At 44.7% G+C, this 25,835-nt stretch overlaps 1 long non-coding RNA gene across 5 annotated transcripts in view; it reads right to left on the bottom strand.

Moving 5' to 3' along the window:
* LOC143809668 (uncharacterized) overlaps nt 1-25,835 on the bottom strand; it is a 181,421-nt gene that overhangs the window by 32,093 nt on the left and 123,493 nt on the right. For 3 of the 5 annotated variants that reach the window (XR_013222373.1, XR_013222374.1, XR_013222376.1), the window contains exons 1-2: nt 16,666-16,790; nt 3,414-3,514 (exon numbers count right to left, since the gene is read on the bottom strand). This is a non-coding gene — a long non-coding RNA (uncharacterized LOC143809668). Of the gene's footprint in view, nt 1-3,413; nt 3,515-16,665; nt 16,791-25,835 lie in introns of those variants that run through there. The other 2 variants (XR_013222377.1, XR_013222375.1) reach the window with 1 other exon arrangement.

Genomic DNA, 25,835 nt, shown 5'->3' with positions numbered 1-25,835 from the left:
GGTCCAATCTAAATAATTTCAGATAAAAACAATACTGTGCTTATGATCTGTCTGAGAAGCACAAGAATCTGCTGCATATATTTTTAGCAATCCCATGACTTAACTTCCTTTACATTGAGTTATTATGACCCCAGGCTGTCAGCGGTGTGGATTTCCATTCAAACCCAAGTAGGAGGAGAAGCTCATTAGAGCCCCCACCTCATTTATCCAAGTAATTAAACTAGCTTTCCTACAATTCTTTGCTTAAAAATAAAAATATGGAAACGTATAATGTTTGTAAAGCCTGTAAATATGGTAAATCCCATCCCTTGTAGATTGTGAGCCTTCGCGGGCAGGGTCCTCTCTCCTACTGTACCTATTATGACTTGTATTGTTCAAGATTATTGTACTTGTTTTTATTATGTATACCCCTCCTCACTTGTAAAGCGCCATGGAATAAATGGCGCTATAACAATAAATAATAATAATAATAATAATAAATGTTCATCTCTGCTTCATTCGTCCTTGATTAACTGAAACTAGATCTTCACATTCTGAAGGTATAGATCCATTCATGAAGAGAGGGAGGCAGGAACACTCTGGTGCTGGGGGGTTCAGTTGAAGAAGTCATACTCAAATCCTTGTGCCAAAGTCATAGCTAGATTTTTCCTCATCTGGTGAAAATTTTCAATTTGCTGCCATCATCCTATAGCTAAAGAGAAATGGCTTGTTTGCACCCCTCTGTAACTCAGGAGCAAGCTCACACTGTAGTTGCAACCTCAATAAAAAAATATGCCTCTGCTTGAGGGGACTCACAGTAGACAACAGTATTACAAATGGCATATGGGAGGTAGATGCCTTAGTAAAGGAGTAAAGAAGCTGTGAACACCCTCTCTTGAAGATCATATGTTTATATAAAGCACTGCTCTGTTTTGAATGTTGTTTTATCTGGTTTGTGGCCTGAAACATTTGGTTAGATACAGACAGGGTTAACTATTTCGGCCAGACAATGTGGCAGGAGTTATGTGGGCAAAATGGACTCAGTTCTTGTTAGGCAGATAGAGAAACAAGAAGGATCTACCGACCTAATGTTAGCAGACCTGCATTGGAAAAGGTGTTGTGTGCCAAAAGAGGAAGCCATACTTGGGATAACATGTTCTGAAGGAAACAAGGACTAAGTGGCAAAATGATTTATTATCTTTGGCAAGGGGGTCTACAGCAAATGTTATCTATACTAGATAAGCAAAAGTGTAGGGAGACCTGAGGGTCATAGAGGAGAAGATGGCCAGGCTGGGACACGTGTTTTCCCATGGGGAATTGCGGATACAGAGGCATAGCCCACATTTAATGGACTTTGAGAATGGTGAGTAATCTGCAGCCAGTGAGGTCCTCACACAAATGAAAGATGGAGATTTCCATAATGGTTTGCTAGAATAATGTAACATGTAATAGAAGTAAAGTACTGCCACGTGTTATGGTGAAGTTCCTTTTTGGATTGTGCAGAAGATGTATTCTTAAAGTGTTGTCCTTGCTATCTAATGTGTATACTATTTACCAGTATGCTCAGTAAAGATAAGTTTATTTTTGGAACTTGGTCTCCCTCGTTAATCTCTACCTCATCGGGTCCTGGACTGCCATGTCAAGAGGTAGCATGCGGTCTGCAGTAGGTAAAAGCACACACACGGAGCCAAGATCCCCATTTTCCTGTAGCGTGAAGAACCTGGATGCGAACTTCAGCCCCGGTGCACCCTATTTTACATTGGGACTCAGGAGTTTCAACTCCTATTTCTGGTGGCAGGATGACACTAAGTAATTATGACGTTTTCAGGGCTTTGGTCTGATGGCCACAAATAATTGATGTGGCTCCTGGACCAGGGTCCTGTAAAACATTTAGCTCAACTCTAGTTCACAAATTTGCTTACTTAGAGACCACCCAACTGAATTTTCCTCCAAATACTAAATGGGCAAAACAGGTCCACCACCGATACCTGGAGCTCACCTCTCTTGTTCATAAAGGGGTGTTAGGTGTCGAGTTCCCACCTCTGCACAGGGGGAATCTCGAGCCATCTCCGCTGCAGTCTCCCATTCTTCTTCAGCTGCAGTGGAGCCTGCTCAGCGGAGAGTCAGTCCCAGCGTCTAGCTCAGGCTGATACTGGGTGACTAATTACTACTGTCCTTCCAGGCTCTGCCTTTGTAGCCAGCACTGATCAGCAGTGAGATCTTTCTGGGACTAAGTCCTGCTTTTCCCATACTGAGCATGCCCATGGGACGACCTCCCATTGGAGGTCGAGGGTCACATGCTCAGGTACTGTTGCGGTTCCATCTTGGACCATCTTGAAAGTCTTGTAGCACTGCCGCTATAAAAGGTTTGCATGGCTGCTCGGCCATGCGCTAGTGTACACTTGTAAATGTGTGTGTGTTGACGTGTGAAAGTCATTCATTAATTATCCCCTCCCTTGTGTATGACTGCTCCTGTAAGGTGGATGATTGCTATCTAGCGCCAGACTTAGCTATCAGCATGTGACACACAAAACAGCGTTAAATTGCTGTGACCGCCAGTGCGGCGCCGTGCGATTTCACAGCGCTTTCCTTACCCAAGCCTGGGTGGTTAGTGGCATCCGCCAGAGCGGCACCGCACGCACTCTCGTGCATCTAAATAATTATTATTATTTCATTCACTCTGACACCCCAGTTGCGGTGTGGAGCACTATAGGTCTAGATGAACTCTAATCCCAAGTCTAGGGGTAGAGTTCTGCGACTCCCTGCTTGCGCTCTTTTGTGCGGCACCGCGGCCCTGTGACGCAACAGGTTTCTCTTTCTTCATACTGGGTGAAGTTAACCCATGTGTGAATCCATTTTTTACCGCCATATAGTCCGTCATTACTCAGCAGCAGGTTCCATCTCTGCACGGTGGATCTCGGGCTGCGAACGCACCTTATTCTATCTATCTTATTATTTGGTGCGTTCCGCTAGCCCTGACAGGGTGTACCTTCCCTGATGTCCTTATAAACTATGGGAATGACAGATGAGAAATGAAATGTCTTACTAGTCTTTGACAAACTACTTATGTGGGGAAGACAAGGATATATTCAAACAAAAGACCATTTTTTTAGGTTTAAGCCTGTAAACTTTGTTCCATGCTTATTTATAAAGAATCATTTGAGAATCAATTTAACTGTCTGACTATTTTTTTAAAAAAAATCTAAGCCAAGTGCAAAAAGAGAAAAATAAATCAGAAAAAAACTCTTCTCTTTTCGAGAAAATTGTGCACTATATTAGTCAGACACATTCAATATGATCCTTCAGATGGTAATATATGGTCACAGACATTTCACTGGAAATTAATTAGCAGATAAGACACAAATGGCTGAAAAAATAATAAATAATTGTCCAGAGTGGTAATATTTCTGTCACTTTGTATGGATCCTGCTTACCAGACAAAGGATGAAATGAACTGTGGCTTCTGCGGATTAAGGGAGTTGGTGGGTTCGCTGTCGAAGAGGCGAGATTCAAAAATCAATAAATCCAATCTAGTCTAAGAGAAATTATCACAGGCAATGTCAGCATCAACAAATAGAGAGTTGACATAACCATTCTCCACTCCAGTGCCTCATTTAATCCAATCAGTTTATAATGATTCCTATTACATTGTTTTAAAGTAAGTCATATTGCTATAATAATTAAAGATAATAGAGTCTGGTGAAACTCCTAGATGTAGCATGCGCTATTAACCTTAGTATTGACACATAAGTGTAGTGTAGCAATTTATCCGGGATCCTTAGATATAATGTTACACATTAGCCTACAACTTAATGCATTCCTGCACATTTGTCTTCATATTTTATTTACTACTGTATCTACTGGAATGTATTAAAGGGAACCTGTCACCTCTGAAAACACAATTTACCTGCAAATATAGGATTAATCTGCAGGTAAAGAACATTACAATGCTGCCTCCTGACAAGTGCAGATACTGGAAGAGCGAGCATGCTTACAGCCGCCGCTCATAGGATAGTGACCGTTACCACTTCGGCACGGCTCCATGACTGAAAGTAGCAGCTCCCAGGAAGAAAGAAGTACATTTCCTCCCTGTAGCTGCACTTTCATTAAGGTGTCCAGGAAGCATTGTAATGCTATTTACCTTATTAACTCTATATCTATAAGTAGCATTACAATGCTGCCCGGCCATTTTATTGAAAGTGCAACTACTGGGAGAGTGAGCTTGTGCAGTGAGCGATGAATGGAGACACTCCCTGCACACAATATGACTGAAAGCCGGGGGTTCCCAGTTATAAATATGCTCATATTCTCCTGATTACAGCACTTTCATTAAGGCCAGGTTTACAAATTCAGTATTTGGTCCATATTTGACATCAGTGATTGTAAGCCAAAACCAGGAGTGGAACAGGGGAAAAGTATAATAGAAACATATGCACCACTTCTGCATTTATCACCCACTCCTGGTTTTGCTTACAATTACTGATGTAAAATACTGAGCAAATACTGAATGTGTGAGTGTAGCCTAAGGGTAGGTTTATACCACCAATGTCTGAGAAAAATGGTCTAAATATTCTGATCAGAGTTTGATCAGAGTAGCATCAGATTTTCTTGGATGTGGAGTGAAAAAAAAGCCAAAACTTTATCCACGTTCTCCAGTTTTTACAGCCCATGAGAATCGAATGCCTCTGAGTGCGGTCCAATTTTATCCATGGACCCATAGACTTGTATTGCCGATTTTGATCTGATACTCAAATAAAAAAAATGGAAGTGTCTCTGACTTTTGTTCACAGACCACTCAATCCCCCCAAAAAATAAAAATTGGACATGAATTTGAAAACCAGATAGCACTCGTCGGAGAAAATCCGACAACAGCAAGAGCCTTAAGCCAGTCAGGAAGCATTGTAGCGCTATTTACCTGATTAATCCTATAGCTCCTGGTAAATTGCATTAGCTGAGATGAAAGGTTCCCCTTAGTAAAGTAAAATGGGAGCCTGGTAAAATTTCAGAATTTCCTCGAAAGCTAAAGCCCATCATTTAAAAAATAAGCCTACACACATGCCCATCAATAAAAAATAAATAAATAAATAAATTATGGATCTCTGAAACTTGAGACAAAAAATAGATTTTTTTCTACAAAAAGTTCAGAATTTTTTAACCACTACAATAATAATAATATGGTAGTTTAATAATAAATAATATAGTTTGGTATATACATAGTTGTAGCGACCCAAAGAAGTTAAACGGAATTGGTCAGTAGGTTTTTGGTACCCTATTGGAGAGCAGCATAATGTAAGAAAAGAGATCCTGGTTCCTGCGATCTCATTCGTTTACTGGGTGCACCAGTTGTGATGAAGAGTTTTTATATGTATCATGTACAGAGCTGAGGAAGCTGCCCCGCCCCCACTACAGCTCTCTTTGTATATTGCATATTGATAATGAGCTGCTAATCAGCACTGGGGGTGAAGCTGGACAAGGAAGCACGTGAGCTGTAGTCCAGGCAGTGATAATCTCATTGTATAGAAATAACAGCACACTGTGACACAAATCAGTGTTGTAACCCTACCTCACGCTGTCTAAAGATTGCATAGTAAAAACCTGCTGACAGATTCCAGAATTCCTGACTATTTTCATATTCTTTCCCCAGGATCTTACAGTCATTCACTTTGTTTTCCTTCAGACCTAATTATCTTGTTTTATAATGACTCTATGACAATCTAGAGGTTGATATTTTCTATAGTGAAATATCTCTGTGCAGCTCCCCAGAGTCCTGGTCGTTGCAGTACTGTGGCTCCGCCACTAAGGGGAGCTATGGTACGTCTGATGGCACTGAAGGAGTTCATCTGACCAGGTATCACAGACACCAATACATTTCACAGTCGGGCCTCCAGGGGGAGCTAAGGGTTCTATTCATTAGGCCACTCCTCACATACTGGTAAAACTGGGGGTCAGGCAGGAAGTTAGAACAGAAAGCTGACTGGGTTGGAACCAGGCAACACCTTGTGGCAGAGGGTGTTGTGGGAGAAGATTCGGTAGGGTCCCTGTCAGGGGTGGGATCCTGACAGAGGCCTGGCAACTTGAGAGAACGTAACGGGACCGTGCCTGCTCAGCATAGCGGCGGTGCCCAAGGAGGGATTGGAAGCGAGATAGATTGTGCTGAGTGAGAAACGAGATCAAAGCAAGAAGGAGAATACCAGTAGGAGTCGTGCTGTGAGACCGAGGCAACATCCTACTGAGGCGCACAACCGGCGGCCGGAACGCCGAGGAAGTATTCATAAATCTAGCTTCAAGCAATACTTCAAACCAACGGCAGGACAGTCAGTCATAGGCGGGCTGTCTCACCTAAATCACCTACGAAGACATAGGGGGCAACCTGTGGAGAGGGGCGACTCTAGGGTCCCGGAAGAGCTCCGAGCCTACCCGTCATACGGGTGCCGTCCTAACCGTAACATCAGGGAGGGACAGAAGATTAGCAGGACATCATCTAATCGAGTTGTGAGGGAACACGAGAAACAGACACAACAGTTGTGGGGACTATCCCGTAAGCACAGCAGGGGAGGACCACAACACATAGCGCTAACAGGAAGGCACAGATTTCCACCTGCAAGTAGAACTCTGGAGGTGCCATTGGACCGGCCGGACTTGCGCAGCCTGGTGAACCGTATTCCGGACTGAGGACCCAGAGATCTTCAGTAAAGAGGTAAAGAGACTGCAACTTGGTGTCCTCGTTATTTACTGCACCGCACCACCACCACTATCGATCATATCTATCACTGTACGCCCCTCAGCAGGGTCACGGACCGGGCCTAGCCACCGTGACAACCCCAGAGCAGAGACTCAGAGGCCCGGTACCGGGTACCCCTCGGCCCTGCGGCAGTGGGGGCACTACAACTTGGCGTCACGAACAGGATCTACTTAAGCCTGAAGAATCAGGTCATGTGTGCCTTGGAACTGTGATTTATTGTGCTTGGACTGTGATTTATTGCAAAGACTGTGCCGCGCCATTTACCGCCAAAATCCGCCGCCATTACAGCGCAGGAGAAGAAGAGGGGCGTGAAGTGGGCGTGGACAAGCTGAAGAGCGCGAAAGACAATGGCCGCCCAGTCTAAATATTTCTGCACCGTGAGGACGTGTCCGTCAGCAGCAGAAATCCGCCTCCTAATCCTCAATGGGGGGCAGAGACAGAGAAAACGAAACCGCCCACGAAGGAGAGAGCGGGAAAAGAACCAGGAAGCGACTCACGTGGAGGACGCCATGGCCAGCAGCTCAGAACCCGAATGTGGGACGGAAGCAGAAGTTTCCCCCAACTACCCGGATGAGTACTGCAGCCGCTACTCCACAGACAACGCTGATCTTTTGCAGGCTGAGATGGGAGACCTGATTCACCAGCTCCTTCAGCTGAACACGGGAGCCCAGGCTCCGCACCAGGTAGCGCCGGAAGGAAGTCCCCTGACAACGGATCCTGTACCGCTACCGGAGTTGTTGCTGAGGCCCTCGCCGACACCGTTAGCGGAACCCACCGCGGAGGAGAAGCCTGCATCGGCTGGTGAGTCCGTCGACCCTGTCCCGCCGGCGGAAGACTTGTTAATAGGCCCTGTTGCGGCACCCCCTCTCCCTGGGACCCATAGACTCCAACGCCTGTTACCCTGGGAGGAGGCCACGGGCATGGAACACCGCCTGAAGGCCCCGATCGCGCCAACCACCCTGTCATGTGAGACCCGTGCGGAGCGCACGGTATACCGCTGGGTGAACCCAGGATCCGACCTCATGGGGTTCCCCGGGGTGAAGACACGGGAAGGGGAGATGGTGCAGGCCCTGAGCTGGGAGGAATACCAGGCCCAGCTGGAACAGCAGTGGAAGGAGAAGGAAAAGGAGTACCAGGCTGGGCTGGAGGCCTATCATCAGAAAGACTTGGCGGTCAAGGACCGGGGCCGCAAAGACCCCACCGCTCACCAGGCCCCGCGCAGGCAGGGCATCATCACCACCTTCAAGCTCCGCGGAGGCTGGGGCTTCATCAAGGAGCCGGGTCTGTACGCGAAGGTGTTTGTGAACCGGAGGGATGTTGAGTCGCACCTCAGAGAGGGCCACCCAGGCCGGGATCTCTACCCGGGGGACGAGGTTAGTTACACCAGGCACTTTGGGGAAAAGGGGTGGTTTGCCCTGAACGTCCACAACAGGCAGAACCCTGTGATGCCCCCGATTAAGGTGCCAGTGAAGCTGACCCCTGTAGCAAAGGTGCCCCCATGTGGCCAGCCCCTGATCACTACCAGGACCACCGAGGTCACTCCAACGTGCACTATGGTCAAGGCCACAACGTGCAGCATCGTCACCTCAACCACCATCGTGGCCAAGGAGGTGACTCCTCAGGTGGGTGGTGCCTCTGCTGCTCCAGCACCGAAGACAGTGGGTACACAAACCCCTAGATGGGACGGTACTCCACCCTACGCAGTGCCAAGCGGCGGGCAATATCCTAAGGGGTTGTCTCCGCCGGTGCTGCCCCCTGATTGGTTTAAGTAAGATCTTAAAACTCTGAACATGTACATAGTTCTTTAAATTGTTTGTTTCCTGATTTTGTTGCTAAACCCGTCTAGGGTTAACTCTTAAAGAAATCCCTTTGTTGACCCGGGATCCCTATTGTTTTTGGTTATTTTCTATTCTCTTCTTCGTTAACAAGAACTGCCGCAATCATGAACAGTGCATGATACAAACTGCTTGTAAATAGTTTGCACCTTGTTAAAGGTGCTCCCTACTGGTTTTACTTGAAGAAGGACTCTTTGTGAAGATACCGCACCGGAGCCTTTGCTGAGTATGGACTGGTAGCTTGAGAAGATGTGCTACCTCATAAAGACTTGGTCCCCTCTTAAAGGGGATGTTCACTTGTTGCACTTAAAGAATGGTATTGCTTTAAGACAGATAGATAGCAATAATGTCTTGACAAAAAGAAAAGTGATGATGATGCCTACATGTAAAAGTTATATGTATCCAACCAGCTGATTGCAAGAAATGATTGATAATGTTGAAAGAAAAATGAGGACAGAGAGTGAACCCGTACGGGGTTAGTCAGTGAGTCCTCTTGGGAGCTATGTAAGGATGGCTCAGTGATTTCAAACTGAAAGTAAATGTTATGTTCTATACTGTGTATAGTAGTTGAAAAGGCAGAAGGCCCGGGCTGAAAGGGGCGGTCCTGTAAAGAAAGGAGAGGCAGTAGGCCTGGAGCAGTTAGGACAGGCGGTCCTGCAGATATAACGAAGGAGAATGAAAGAGAAAGAGTTAATTAATATTATAATGTTTTATAAGTAAAGTCTTTAGTGGATAGGGAGTATACGTCCTTAAAGGCAATGTTAACTTAATATTCAAAAGTTTGCACTAAGTAGAATACCCAGTTGGGTAACAGGAGTTATTTATAGCCTGTAATTTATAATGTTTAACCATGTTTGTAACGTTCAAGTGTCCTCACCTCCCATAAAGGGAAGCTCTGTTCAGGCTTACTTATTGTTATTGCATTTTCAAAATTGTATGTCTTTTTGCTAACCTGTATTGTTGTTTTCTTCCCAGTCCAGGAGTACTGGATTTAACCGGGGGGGAGTGCAGCGCCCCAGAGTCCTGGTCGTTGCAGTACTGTGGCTCCGCCACTAAGGGGAGCTATGGTATGTCTGATGGCACTGAAGGAGTTCATCTGACCAGGTATCACAGACACCAATACATTTCACAGTCGGGCCTCCAGGGGGAGCTAAGGGTTCTATTCATTAGGCCACTCCTCACATACTGGTAAAACTGGGGGTCAGGCAGGAAGTTAGAACAGAAAGCTGACTGGGTTGGAACCAGGCAACACCTTGTGGCAGAGGGTGTTGTGGGAGAAGATTCGGTAGGGTACCTGTCAGGGGTGGGATCCTGACAGAGGCCTGGCAACTTGAGAGAACGTAACGGGACTGTGCCTGCTCAGCATAGCGGCGGTGCCCAAGGAGGGATTGGAAGCGAGATAGATTGTGCTGAGTGAGAAACGAGATCAAAGCAAGAAGGAGAATACCAGTAGGAGTCGTGCTGTGAGACCGAGGCAACATCCTACTGAGGCGCACAACCGGCGGCCGGAATGCCGAGGAAGTATTCATAAATCTAGCTTCAAGCAATACTTCAAACCAACGGCAGGACAGTCAGTCATAGGCGGGCTGTCTCACCTAAATCACCTACGAAGACATAGGGGGCAACCTGTGGAGAGGGGCGACTCTAGGGTCCCTGTTATGACCCCAATGGCGAGGGTCTCAGAGGAACGTGGAAGTCTGCAGAATACAAAAATCCAGCTCATAGGGCAGTGGTAACTGGGTTGACCATATATCTACTCCTAACGCCAACACTAGAAGTAGCCGGGGATCATTCCTACGTTGATTCTAGATGACACGCGCCAGCCGGAGAATCTAGCTACCCCTAGTAGAGGAAAACAAAGACCTTTCTTGCCTCCAGAGAAGGGGACCCCAAAGCTGGATAGAAGCCCCCCACAAATAATGACGGTGAGGTAAGAGGAAATGACAAACACAGAAATGAACCAGGTTTAGCACAGAGAGGCCCGCTTACTAATAGCAGAATAAAGAAAGGTAACTTATATGGTCAACAAAAACCCTATCAAAATCCACACTGGAAATTCAAGAACCCCCGAACCGTCTAACGGTCCGGGGGGAGAACACCAGCCCCCCTAGAGCTTCCAGCAAAGGTCAGGATATAGATTTGGAACAAGCTGGACAAAAATACAAAACCAAAACAAATAGCAAAAAGCAAAAGGCAGACTTAGCTGATATAACTGGAACCAGGATCAGTAGACAAGAGCACAGCAGACTAGCTCTGATAACTACGTTGCCAGGCATAGAACTGAAGGTCCAGGGAGCTTATATAGCAACACCCCTAACTAACGACCCAGGTGCGGATAAAAGGAATGACAGAAAAACCAGAGTCAAAAAACTAGTAACCACTAGAGGGAGCAAAAAGCAAATTCACAACAGTACCCCCCCCTTAGTGAGGGGTCACCGAACCCTCACCACGACCACCAGGGCAATCAGGATGAGCGGCATGAAAGGCACGAACTAAATCGGCCGCATGAACATCAGAGGCGACCACCCAGGAATTATCCTCCTGACCATAGCCCTTCCACTTGACCAGGTACTGAAGCCTCCGCCTGGAGAGGCGAGAATCCAAGATCTTCTCCACCACGTACTCCAACTCGCCCTCAACCAACACCGGAGCAGGAGGCTCAGCAGAAGGAACTACAGGCACAATGTACCGCCGCAACAAGGACCTATGAAATACATTGTGAATAGCAAACGACACAGGAAGATCCAGACGAAAAGATACAGGATTAAGGATTTCCAATATCTTGTAAGGCCCAATAAAACGAGGTTTAAATTTGGGAGAGGAGACCTTCATAGGAACAAAGCGGGAAGAAAGCCATACCAAATCCCCAACGCGTAGTCGGGGACCCACACCGCGGCGGCGGTTGGCAAAGCGCTGAGCCTTCTCCTGTGACAACTTCAAGTTGTCCACCACATGATTCCAGATCTGCTGCAACCTATCCACCACAGAATCTACCCCAGGACAGTCAGAAGGCTCCACATGACCCGAAGAAAAACGAGGATGGAAACCAGAGTTGCAGAAAAAAGGCGAAACCAAGGTGGCGGAACTAGCCCGATTATTAAGGGCAAACTCAGCCAACGGCAAGAATGTCACCCAATCGTCCTGATCAGCAGAGACAAAACACCTCAAATAAGCCTCCAAAGTCTGATTAGTTCGCTCCGTCTGTCCATTAGTCTGAGGATGGAAAGCAGACGAAAACGACAAATCAATGCCCATCCTACTACAAAAGGATCGCCAGAACCTGGAAACGAACTGGGATCCTCTGTCTGACACAATATTCTCAGGGATGCCGTGCAAACGAACCACGTTCTGAAAAAACACAGGAACCAGATCGGAAGAGGAAGGCAGCTTAGGCAAAGGAACCAAATGGACCATCTTGGAAAAGCGATCACATATCACCCAGATAACGGACATGCCCTGAGATAGCGGAAGATCAGAAATGAAATCCATGGAGATATGTGTCCAAGGTCTCTTCGGGACAGGCAAGGGCAAGAGCAAACCGCTGGCACGAGAACAGCAAGGCTTAGCTCGAGCACAAGTCCCACAGGACTGCACAAATGACCGCACATCCCTTGACAAGGAAGGCCACCAAAAGGACCTGGCCACCAGATCTCTGGTGCCAAAAATTCCCGGGTGACCTGCCAACACCGAGGAATGAACCTCGGAAATGACTCTGCTGGTCCACTTATCCGGGACAAACAGTCTGTCAGGTGGACAAGACTCAGGCCTATCAGCCTGAAATCTCTGCAACACACGTCGCAGATCCGGAGAAATAGCTGACAAGATAACTCCATCTTTAAGAATACCAACAGGATCAGCGACTCCAGGAGCATCAGGCACAAAGCTCCTAGAAAGAGCATCGGCCTTCACATTCTTTGAACCTGGTAAATACGAGACAACAAAATCAAAGCGGGAGAAAAACAATGACCAGCGGGCCTGTCTCGGATTAAGGCGTTTAGCAGACTCGAGATACATCAGATTTTTGTGATCAGTCAAGACCACCACACGATGCTTAGCACCCTCGAGCCAATGACGCCACTCCTCAAATGCCCATTTCATGGCCAACAACTCCCGATTGCCCACATCATAATTTCGCTCGGCAGGCGAAAACTTCCTAGAGAAAAAGGCACAAGGTTTCATAACAGAGCAACCAGGGCCTCTCTGTGACAAAACGGCCCCTGCCCCAATCTCCGAAGCATCCACCTCAACCTGAAAGGGAAGTGAGACGTCAGGCTGGCACAAAACAGGCGCCGAAGTAAACCGGCGTTTCAACTCCTGGAAAGCCTCCACGGCAGCAGGAGCCCAGTTAGCTACATCGGAGCCCTTCTTGGTCATATCCGTCAAAGGTTTCACAATGCTAGAAAAATTAGCGATAAAACGACGGTAGAAGTTAGCGAAGCCCAAGAACTTCTGAAGACTCTTAACTGACGAGGGCTGAGTCCAATCAAGAATAGCTCGGACCTTGACTGGGTCCATCTCCACAGCAGAAGGGGAAAAAATGAACCCCAAAAAGGGAACCTTCTGTACACCAAATAGACACTTTGAGCCCTTGACAAACAAAGAATTTTCACGCAAAATTTTAAAGACCAACCTGACCTGCTCCACATGCGAATCCCAATTATCAGAAAAAACCAAAATATCATCCAGATAAACAATCAAAAATTTATCCAGATACTTCCGGAAAATGTCATGCATAAAGGACTGAAAAACTGAAGGCGCATTGGAGAGCCCAAAAGGCATCACCAAGTACTCAAAATGACCTTTGGGCGTATTGAATGCGGTTTTCCATTCATCACCTTGCTTAATGCGCACAAGGTTGTACGCACCACGAAGGTCTATCTTGGTGAACCACTTGGCACCCTTAATCCGGGCAAACAAGTCAGACAACAGCGGTAAAGGATACTGAAACTTGACAGTGATCTTATTTAAAAGCCGATAATCAATACAAGGTCTCAAAGATCCGTCCTTTTTTGCCACAAAAAAAAATCCCGCACCAAGAGGGGAAGAAGACGGACGAATATGTCCTTTCTCCAGAGACTCCTTGATATATGAACGCATAGCGGTATGTTCAGGTACCGACAGATTAAACAGTCTTCCCTTAGGAAATTTACTGCCTGGGATCAAATCTATAGCACAGTCACAGTCCCTATGAGGAGGCAGTGCACTGGACTCAGACTCACTGAAGACATCCTGATAATCAGACAAATACTCCGGAACTTCTGAAGGCGTAGAGGAAGCAATAGACACAGGCAGGGAATCCCCATGAATACCACGACAGCCCCAACTTGAGACTGACATAGCCTTCCAGTCCAGGACTGGATTATGGGTCTGTAACCATGGCAGCCCTAAAACAACCAAATCATGCATTTTATGTAAAACCAGGAAACGTATCACCTCGCGGTGTTCAGGAGTCATGCACATGGTAACCTGTGTCCAATACTGCGGTTTATTTGCTGCCAATGGTGTAGCATCAATACCCCTAAGAGGAATAGGATTTTCTAATGGTTCAAGAGTAAAACCACAGCGCTTAGCAAATGAGAGATCCATGAGACTCAGGGCAGCACCTGAATCTACAAACGCCATGACAGGATAAGATGACAGTGAGCAAATCAAAGTTACAGACAGAATAAATTTAGGTTGCAAATTACCAACGGTGACAGGACTAACAACCTTAGCTATACGTTTAGAGCATGCTGAGATAACATGTGTAGAATCACCACAGTAGTAGCACAAGCCATTCCGGCGTCTATGAATTTTCCGCTCATTTCTAGTCAGGATTCTATCACATTGCATTAAATCAGGTGTCTGTTCAGACAACACCATGAGGGAATTTGCGGTTTTTCTATCACATTGCACCGAATTAGGTGTCTGTTCAGACAACACCATGAGGGAATTTGCGGTTTTGCGCTCCCGCAACCGCCGGTCAATTTGAATAGCCAGTGCCATAGTATCATTCAGACCTGTGGGAATGGGAAAACCCACCATAACATTCTTAATGGCTTCAGAAAGGCCATTTCTAAAATTAGCGGCCAGTGCACACTCGTTCCAATGTGTCAGCACGGACCATTTCCGAAATTTTTGGCAATACACTTCAGCCTCGTCCTGCCCCTGAGACATAGCCAGCAAGGCCTTTTCTGCCTGAATCTCAAGATTGGGTTCCTCATAAAGTAAACCGAGCGCCAGAAAAAACGCATCAAGATCAGCCAATGCCGGATCTCCTGGCGCCAGCGAAAAAGCCCAATCCTGAGGGTCGCCCCGTAAGAACGAAATAACAATTTTTACTTGCTGAGCAGAATCTCCAGATGAACAGGGTCTCAGGGACAAAAACAATTTACAATTATTCACGAAATTCCTAAACTTAAACCTGTCTCCGGAAAACAGTTCAGGAATCGGTATTTTAGGTTCTGACCTAGGATTTCTGATAACATAATCTTGTATGCCCTGCACACGAGTAGCCAGCTGGTCCACACTTGTAATCAAGGTCTGGACATTCATGTCTGCAGCAAGCATAGCCACTCTGAGGTAAAGGGGAAAAAGAAAAAAAAAAAAAACTCAGAATCTTCTTTCTTATAATCCCTCTTCTGCAATGCATTAAACATTTAATACGGGCCTGGCAAACTGTTATGACCCCAATGGCGAGGGTCTCAGAGGAACGTGGAAGTCTGCAAAATACAAAAATCCAGCTCATAGGGCAGTGGTAACTGGGTTGACCATATATCTACTCCTAACGCCAACACTAGAAGTAGCCGGGGATCATTCCTACGTTGATTTTAGATGACACGCGCCAGCCGGAGAATCTAGCTACCCCTAGTAGAGGAAAACAAAGACCTTTCTTGCCTCCAGAGAAGGGGACCCCAAAGCTGGATAGAAGCCCCCCACAAATAATGACGGTGAGGTAAGAGGAAATGACAAACACAGAAATGAACCAGGTTTAGCACAGAGAGGCCCGCTTACTAATAGCAGAATAAAGAAAGGTAACTTATATGGTCAACAAAAACCCTATCAAAATCCACACTGGAAATTCAAGAACCCCCGAACCGTCTAACGGTCCGGGGGGAGAACACCAGCCCCCCTAGAGCTTCCAGCAAAGGTCAGGATATAGATTTGGAACAAGCTGGACAAAAATACAAAACCAAAACAAATAGCAAAAAGCAAAAGGCAGACTTAGCTGATATAACTGGAACCAGGATCAGTAGACAAGAGCACAGCAGACTAGCTCTGATAACTACGTTGCCAGGCATAGAACTGAAGGTCCAGGGAGCTTATATAGCAACACCCCTAACTAACGACCCAGGTGCGGATAAAAGGAATGACAGAAAAACCAGAGTCAAAAAACTAGTAACCACTAGAGGGAGCAAAAAGCAAATTCACAACAGGTCCCGGAAGAGCTCCGAGCCTACCTGTCATACGGGTGCCGTCCTAACCGTAACATCAGGGAGGGACGGAAGATTAGCAGGACATCATCTAATCGAGTTGTGAGGGAACACAAGAAACAGACACAACAGTTGTGGGGACTATCCCGTAAGCACAGCAGGGGAGGACCACAACACATAGCGCTAACAGGAAGGCACAGATTTCCACCTGCAAGTAGAACTCTGGAGGTGCCATTGGACCGGCCGGACTTGCGCAGCCTGGTGAACCGTATTCCGGACTGAGGACCCAGAGATCTTCAGTAAAGAGGTAAAGAGACTGCAACTTGGTGTCCTCGTTACTTACTGCACCGCACCACCACCACTATCGATCATATCTATCACTGTACGCCCCTCAGCAGGGTCACGGACCGGGCCTAGCCACCGTGACAACCCCAGAGCAGAGACTCAGAGGCCCGGTACCGGCTACCCCTCGGCCCTGCGGCAGTGGGGGCGCTACAACTGTATAACATTAGTACATCACTGTGCAATTATCACATTATTATTATTATTATTATAATTTATTTATATAGCACCATTGATTCCATGGTGCTGTACATGAGAAGGGGTTACATACAAGTTACAGATATCACTTACAGTAAACAAACTAACAATGACAGACTGATACAGAGGGGCGAGGACCCTGTCCTTGCGGGCTTACATTGACATCAAGGTGCCAACACTTGGGCGTGGGAAGCATTGGGCTCAGTAATATTATGGCCATGTTTGGCGGCTATGTAAGGATACTACATGTACTGACAGACTTCTCTTCCTGCTTGATCTGATACCACTGCACACTGGTCGGCAATGTTGCCAAGGCAACCAATTGATGTGACCAGCGAGTAGTGTGCATGGGTCCTACTAATAGAAATAGTACAGGGCATGTGGTTACCTCGGCAACCGTACCGTGTTTTGTGGCGCTGCGTCTCTCTGTATTGGGAATACGGCAGGTCTGGGGGGCACTTTAATTACATTTTAAATACAAGCAACTGTATTCACATAAAAAGTCATCTGTATAGAGAAAAACAGTTTGATATTTATATTCTATATTTTTTAATCTGTCCTAATCAAGGAGAGAAATACCCTACAGCCCAAATGTGCCTAAAATGTCCTTCTTGCAGTCAAGCTATGAGAGTGTGATTTCTGCAAGAGGACAGGGAACAGATTCTGTAGAACAGCCAAAAATACAATATACTGTGACTGCAACACAGCAACGGCTGAGATCTGACTACACAGGAGCTGATCCTATTAACCTTTGCATGAACTCATAGGTGTGAACTTTAGACATTCCAACCATTAAAGTCAGTCCATAAAAGACTGAAGTGTTTAAAGGACTCTGTCAGCACAATGACTGTTCAAAAAAGTAATATGAGGAACAGCATTCAAGATGGGTGAATTAATGCAAGTGAAAATTGAATTTTTCTTCATTTTTTTTTTAAATAGCATTCTGGTAATACATACAGCTGAAGAGAAGAGGCCCAACAAAAGATTAAAAAGAAAAGGAAAAAAAAAACACTTTCTCCTCCCTCCACTGCTCCCTGCCTACTATTGTCTTCCATGCCTCTGTCACACTGGATCTCCAGCCTTGGCATTCACTCTAGACCAGGGCTTTCAGTCGCTAGGAGGTCCCACAGTTCACTGCACATGTTACAGGGCCGACTTGTGGCCAGAAGTTTTTGCCTAGAGTGAACACTGGGTCGCGGCTTCCAGCTGCAGGCACAGGAGGTCACTGCGCATATGAGTTATCTCCAGGGCCAGCCTTGGTATTCACTCTAGACCAGGGCTTTCAGTCGTTAGCAGGTCCCACAGATCACTGCACATGTTACAGGACGACTTGTGGCCAGAAGTTCTGGCCTAGAGTGAACACTGGGTCTCGGCTTCCGGCTGCAAGCCCAGGAGGTCACTACGCATGTGAGTAGGGCCAGCCTTGGTATTCACTCTAGACCAGGGCTTTCAGTCGCTAGCAGATGCCAGGCTTAGAGTGAACACTGGGCCAAAGAAGTGACACGACGGAGGCACGGATGACTGGACAGAGAACAGGAGAGAGCATAATAGGCCGGAGAACTCGGAATAAGTATTTTTTTATTTTTTGTTATACTCTGGGGTCTTGAAAATGGTCATTAAATTCACAGATAATACCTTCTCTAATACCTTCTCTACGAATTTTGCCTGATCCGCTCATCGCTAAACAGCATCATAAGGATTGTGAAAGGGCCAATTTATTTCAAATCTGACGTGTCACTTTATGTAGTAATAACTCTGAAATGCTTTACCATATCCAATTGATTTTGAGTTTGTTTTTTTTCGTGACACATTATACTTTATGATAATAGTAAAGTTAAGTTGATATGTATTGTGCTTATTTATAAAAATATTTAAAATATTTACAAATTTTACAAAATTAGCAATTTTCAAACTTTGAATGATTATCCCCTTAATCCAGATAGTCAAACCACACAAAAGCATTAATGCATACCATTTCCCACATGCCTGCTTTACATCAGCACCATTTGTAAAATATTATTTTCTTTTCTTCACATTTTAGAAGGTTTAATAATCTGGCAGTAATTTTTCATTTGTTTAAGGAAATTTACAAAACTTATTTTTTATAGGGTCCTGTTCAGTTTTTAATTGATTTTGGGGGTCCTATATATTGGAAACCTCAAAAGTGACACCATTTTAAAAACTGCACCCCTCCACTTATTTAAAATTGCTTTGCAGATGCTAAGTCCGTTATTTGGCCATGAACTGCCAGGGCAAACATCAGGACCACACAATTCCACACGATTAAGATCCCAGGGTGCCAATGGGGTTAAAGAGGGAGCCCCCAGAATTCTGTTAACCATTTAGATGCTGTAGTCACTATTGACAGCAGCATCTAAGAGGTTAAACGTCCATGGTCGGTGCCAACACTGATCATGGATGATGCAACAAGTTGTTAGCTATAGTGTACAGCTCACAGATACAGGATAGTCACTCGTCGGGGGATGCTAGTCTCTTACATCGCAGAGCAGTAAAACGACTTGTTGGTGGTCATTAAGGGGTTAAACCTGCAATCAGACAGAATCTACCAATGAGTCCATCTCTGACAAGCATATTTAATTAAATTATTTTTTTTACACCACAATGGATGAGGGACGTTGTGATTACATCATCCATATTACAGTTTCTTAGCAAAAATCAATCATTTTAATATGCGCCAGTTCCAAATATTTTTCTTATCTGTCCCAGATAAAGAACATATTTAAATATTAACTAATTTTAACACCTGCACATAATACCATTGCTTCACTTTACCATCACATGTAATTTTCCCTATGCTGTGCTTAAACCGTGCACCACTCCACCAGCTCTCATAAAAGAGACAAATGAAAGGAAAGTAGCATGCACAGTGCATAAGTGGGAATATAATGATACCCCTTTTTTTATGTCCGACACCTGGAATTATTTGAGACTGTTGAAAAGCAGCTAAAAACATCCACCAGAATTTCTTCAGAGATCATTAAGCAGCGAATGGCTTTCCACACCCCCCACTTACATTTCAGAAACTGCTGCCAAGCCTGTCATAGAACGTTCAGAATAAAAAGGACATAAATGTTTATCTACAGTAATTATATGCAAAAGAACACACTGAGTACAATTAGCATGCTTTTCTAAACACGTGCATCTATAGGGTTTGATAGGGGTGTCTATGATCAAGGAAACTTTGCTTACATCTTTTAAATGGATTAAATTAACCCTTGGATGACCAAAATGTTCATGCTTTTATGATAAAGGGCAGCAAACAAACTCCTTCCTACCCGGTAGATTGAACAGCTCAATCTCAAATAAATGCTATGAAGAATGATGAACTGCTCTGAGTGTCATAATAGTACTGTTTGTTGAAGCCTGGCAGCTTTTAATAAAGCTTCCAAAGATAGACATAGCGCAAGAAATTCTGTTTACCACAGCCAAGGGGTTTTCCTGGCCTTCACCCTTTAACCATTGTATATGGATCTGGACTTACACAGGAACCCGTGGCTAGAGCCACAGTGTCAGCTGCCGCCTGGTGGAGTAGGCTGGAAGCATGAAGCAAGAAAGGTCATCACAGGGGGTTGATAGCAAGAGGTCCGACACAAAATCAGAGGCAAGCTGGTAGTCAAAATACAGACTTGGTTTGCTCAGGTTGATCTCCGGAATGCAGATGACTTGGTCGGGCTGGTTGAAAGATGTAGATTGAACTTTTCTATACAGGGGAACATTGCAAAAACATGTATACCATGCGATATACCTCTCTTTATAGTGGGTCCCAAAGGGTGGTGGATCTATCTTGATAGGCCACACTAAAGGGCGCATAGCTCTTGAGTGTATGCACCTAACAGTGTCCACAAGTGCAGTGTGGACCAAGCCTTAGTTCGAGCCATTGCTAGAGCTGTTTCAGCTGATCGTGAGAATTTTGAACCCCCACAAATCTTATATTGAGATTAGAGATGAGCGAATTTGTTCGTTTTTTGTCCCTGATTCTGATTTTGACATATTTGTGCCATATTCGAAAACTATTCATGCTGAATGTATGTTTAATGATCAGTGCCAAACATATTCGGAAATTTCTATCCTCATTAACACTAATGACGTCCAACTGTGTTCGACGAATATTGCAAAAACAATATTCGATACCGATCGTATTTGGGACCGAATCCGAACAAATTTGCTCATCTCTAATTGAGATGAGTCATCAGTTGTTAGGTCCTGGACTACCCTTTTAACAATCAATGCAGCACATGTCTACTGAAGCAAAAGCCGGACGGACCCTATGTATTGGGCACTAAAATGGCATATTTGCAATTTTCACTGTATTGCACTATAGCTGTATTCTCCAGGCTTGAAATAACCCAGATATGGCCAAAACATTGCTATGGAATAAAAGTCAAGTTTTATACAATGAATACTCTATGGTGCCTCAAACTTCTTGGAATTTTCTTGTTTTGGACCTAGCTTGAGGCCAAACTGAGCAAACACAAAACATATCAATGGTGCATGAGAACTGTCCACTGAGCTGATGTGGAAAACAGTGTAAAGTTTCTCGGCAGTGTATGCTTCATGCACTAATGCATTTAAGTGGCCCTTGTAAGTTGGAAATGAGATGTGGGAGATTGGCAGAGTTCAGGCATAGGAGAATCTGTGGTAGTCATAATGCTCCTTATGGACACGTGAACCATGTTTCTTTTCGCAATTGCCATTGTGTAAAATGGTAGATTTTTTATATAATAGTAGCCGTAAGAGAAATGATAAATGGGGAATAAGCGCCAATATAATGGGTGAAGTTAGCAAATCTGAAGTGTAGAAAAGCAATTTACAGGAAGCAAGATGTTTGCGTGGATTGGACTGTGCGGTGAGCGTTTTGCGGGGGGGAGTAGGGAGTCCAGGAGAGAGAAAGAGAAAGGACCATACAGCGGTGAGGTATGTTGGGGAAGCCAACGCAGCAGTCTGTGAGCGTTATAATGTATACAACAGTGACAACCATTTCTGTGCAATTTGCGCAAATTGAATTGCACATTGGTTGGATTTGATGGAAACTGAATATTTCAGGAAATTTGACTTCAGTTATGTTCAAGTTGAATTGATTTGATCATCTCTAGTATATACTATGCAAAAAGGTCCCAGTTCCCTCTAGCTGAAGCTGAAAGTAGACAGCCTGCATTTTTTAAAGCTATGTCCATGCAGTAGACTTGGAGTGCTGTATGGGAAAATGGAGCTCTATATAGTTATTTGAAGGTCAGAGTACCGGGAGATTAACAGATCAGAGCAGAAGGGGTTAAACAAGTGAATGGTCAGAACGAAGTCCAAGGTCAGACAACAGATCAAACATACAGAACTCAAGGCACAGAAAAGCACAAACCTCACAAGCTGAATGTACTTCTGGCAGAGTTCTGGGAGACACAACTCAGCTAAGAAGCATGGCAATTACCTGGAATAATGAACAACCAGAGACATCCGATGCCTCACAGTCTCAGATTGAATAGTCGAGCTCTCAGTCAACACACTAACAGCTCAGCAAGTTCCTGTACCAGATTAGATGGTCAAGCTGTCAATCATGGTGCTGACAGCTTCAGCACACCCCTATACCAGATTAGATGGCCGAGCTGTCAGTAAGTGCATCCCAGACACACTGAGGGGTGGAACCATGACACTGACAATTGTGAACTGACATAGTGCAGTTTCTGGAATATTTTTTTTTTTATAATCCAGTATAATGAGTTTTCAAAGAGAAATCAAGATTCCACCTCACTGGGGCCTAATTCCTCCAAAAATAAATTAGCAGGTTATACTTTTTTCATTCAGAAGATATTCACCTAAAGAGACCATCTGTAGTATCTGGCGGTAGCTCATCTGTGTACACCCCAAATTAGATAAATAGACATAATATCATTTCTGCATTTGGCAGTGAAAAATATCACAAAGCTAACAACATGCTGCACTCTCCATGGTTGGCCTCACTAACACAATTATTCGCTTATGTTCATTCACAATACAACAAAGAACGTTTTCCGCAAACCTTGTCTCGCGTGCATGATGAGGTCTGTGAGAATGCTTTAGATTTGTAGCTTAATGTTACTGGTGTGTAATATATTTAAGAAGATAATCAGAATCATCTACTCAGCAAATTGTAAATGTGGGTAGGAAAGGCTGCCTGGAAAGATAAAATATGTTTTAGGATTTGGAAGAATGCATTTCAACAATGTTTCCTTTTTTTAATATGCTTTGCATAAGTTACAGGTATCATTCAGAATTATAATTCATGCAGCTTGGTTCCAAAACAGATCCTTTGTCACAAGATTAATGCGAGTACTTTTCTATAAACATATACAGTACAGACCAAAAGTTTGGACACACCTTCTCATTTAAAATTTTTTCTGTATTTTCCTTACTATGAAAATTGTAAATTCACACTGAAGGCATCAAAACTATGTATTAACACATGTGGAATTATATACTTAACAAAAAAGTGTGAAACAACTGAAAATATGTGTTATATTCTAGGTTCTTCAAAGTAGCCACCTTTTGCTTTGATGACTGCTTTGCACACTCTTGGCATTCTCTTGATGAGCTTCAAGAGGTAGTCACCGGGAATGGTCTTCCAACAATCTTGAAGGAGTTCCCAGAGATGCTTAGCACTTGTTGGCCCTTTTGCCTTCACTCTACGGTCCAGCTCACCCTAACCATCTCGATTGGGTTCAGGTTTGGTTCAGGTCTGGTGACTGTGGAGGCCAGGTCATCCCTTCTTGCGATGCAACTCTCCTTGCTTTGTGTGGATGACGTGTCCCTACATCATCCACACAGTCTCATCAGCATCACAATCTTGCACAGGCGTACTTTTCAGCCCTGTTGAAGGCAGAGCAAAGTACTGCAGTGGCAGGCGCTGGGAAAGGTCAAAGTGCGGTGGTGCCATAACTTGGTGCTTCATTAGGGTACCAACCTCTGCAGTCAGGAACATCAATAGGGGAAAGCTATAATTGAAAGTATTGAAGTTTATTTTTCCTCACGATTCCTCCTCCAACCTTGAAGCCCAGATTTTCTATGTGGCATAATGTCTGTGCACAGGACTATCTACTAATGAGTGCCACTATTCACTTTTGTTGTTTTTGACCAGGAAAATGTATGAAGTTTCCTTTATAATAATGCATTAATAAAATATATTTTTTTCTTGGATGAGAATAGTTCTTTTGTTAGACACAAGAAATTAAATTTACTCCGGATACATTCTCCATGAATTGAATATCCTTCATTATGACCTGGGTTCTGGACTACAATAAATTATATGGTCCTTGGTGCATCTTCTTCGAGCCATCACGCACTGCATCTTCACACCAGACCGGTACTTCCACCCATGACTAGGCCATGTATAACCCTGCACATGCTCACAGAAATTAGACTTCTTGTTTATGCCATTTTGTATTTCCTTTTTTTTCACAGATATTGTGAAAAAATGTTTTTGTTTCTTTTAATGACCTCAAAGCACTACTAAAAAAATTGTGTTTGCCTTTCTTTTGAAATTATTTTTATTGGACACAGTTTTTTTTTTATGGAGGCTGGTCTTGAAAAAGTGATTCAGACTGGCAACCTCCTGACAACATAGACTGCGTCTTTCTGCTGCTCCCTCTCCAAACCCAGCAATCACATAACAACTGGATCCAGAGGAGGAAGCACTGTTAGTGACTTCTAATCTGTATGCACAAGCTCTTTTTCAGTGTTGTTTATACAGTGATCTAGAAGGTAGAAATTTGTTATAAACCATGTTTATCTTCTCTGTGGGAAGTGTGTCTGTATCTGACAGCTAGCTTTCCACCCCCCACAGCTGCACTATCTTATGCAAGCTGTTTTCACTGCATTGAATTTCTAGTACATTAGTATAGAACAAAGCATGAACTGGCTAATGTTCTGCTGCTTTCTGCTTGCCTCACTGTTGAAGAGATATTAGCAATCAAAGTATTTGGCAACTAAGGAGTTCAATTTTGTTAAATCCAAGAGGGTGTTATCAGATAGCAACTCTTAGGGTATGTGCACACGTTGCGGATTTCTTGCAGAAATTTCCTGAAGAAAACCGGAAATTTTCTGCAAGAAATCCGCATTTTTTTTTTTGCGTTTTTTTTCCGTTTTTTTCGCGGTTTTTTTAGCATTCTGCAAGCGTAATTAGCTTGCAGAATGCTAAAGTTTTCCAAGCGATCTGTAGCATCGCTTGGAAAACTGACTGACAGGTTGGTCACACTTGTCAAACATAGCGTTTGACAAGTGTGACCAACTTTTTACTATAGATGCAGCTTATGCAGCATCTATAGTAAAAGATAGAATGTTTAAAAATAATAAAAAAAATAAAAAAATGCTTATACTCACCCAGACATCTCACCGGCGTCCGTTCCGTATAGCTGGTGTGTGCGCACAGGACCTTCCATGACGTCACGGTCACGTGAGCGGTCACATGACCGCTCACGACCAATCACAGGACAGTGACGTCATCGGCAAGGTCTTTCACCGCACACCAGCTACAGGAACCGAAGCGACAGCATGCAGTGGAGGCGGGAAGACATCGAGGGTGAGTATATGACTATTTTTTATTTTAATTCTTATTTTTTGACCACTTATATGGTGCCCAGTGCGTGGAGGAGAGTCTCCTCTCCTCCACCCTGGGTACCAACCGCACATAATCTGCTTACTTCCCGCATCGTGGGCACAGCCCCGTGCGGGAAGTAAGCAGATCAATGGACCCCTAGGTGTGCGGAATCCCCTGCAATTCCGCATTTTAATGAACATGTTGCTTTTTTTTCCGCGATGCGATTTTTTCGCGGAAAAAAAGGCTACATTTGCACAAAAAATGCGGAATACACTTAAAATAATAGGAGGCATATGTTAGCGTTTTTTTCGCGAAAAATACTTAACGTGTGCACATGGCCTTAAGGTACCGTCACATTAAGCGACGCTGCAGCGATATCGACAACGATGCCGATCACTGCAGCGACGCTGTGTGGTCGCTGGAGAGCTGTCACAAGACAGCTCTCCAGCGACCAACGATGCCGAAGTCCCCGGGTAACCAGGGTAAACATCGGGTTACTAAGCACAGGGCCGCGCTTAGTAACCCGATGTTTACCCTGGTTACCAGTGTAAATGTAAAAAAACAAACACTACATACTTACATTCCGTTGTCTGTCGCATCCCCCGGCGTCCGCTTCCCTGCACTATGTCAAGGCCGGCAGAGCACAGCGGTGACGTCACCGCTGTGCTTTGCTTTACGGCCGGCACTGACACATTCAGTGCAGGAAGCTCTGAGCAGCAGCGCGGACGCCGGGGGACGTGACA

This window comes from Ranitomeya variabilis, chromosome 2 (genome assembly GCF_051348905.1).
Source record: "Ranitomeya variabilis isolate aRanVar5 chromosome 2, aRanVar5.hap1, whole genome shotgun sequence".
In the NCBI taxonomy this organism is placed as follows: Eukaryota; Metazoa; Chordata; class Amphibia; order Anura; family Dendrobatidae; genus Ranitomeya; species Ranitomeya variabilis.
This window is presented reverse-complemented; position numbering and strand designations above follow the sequence as displayed.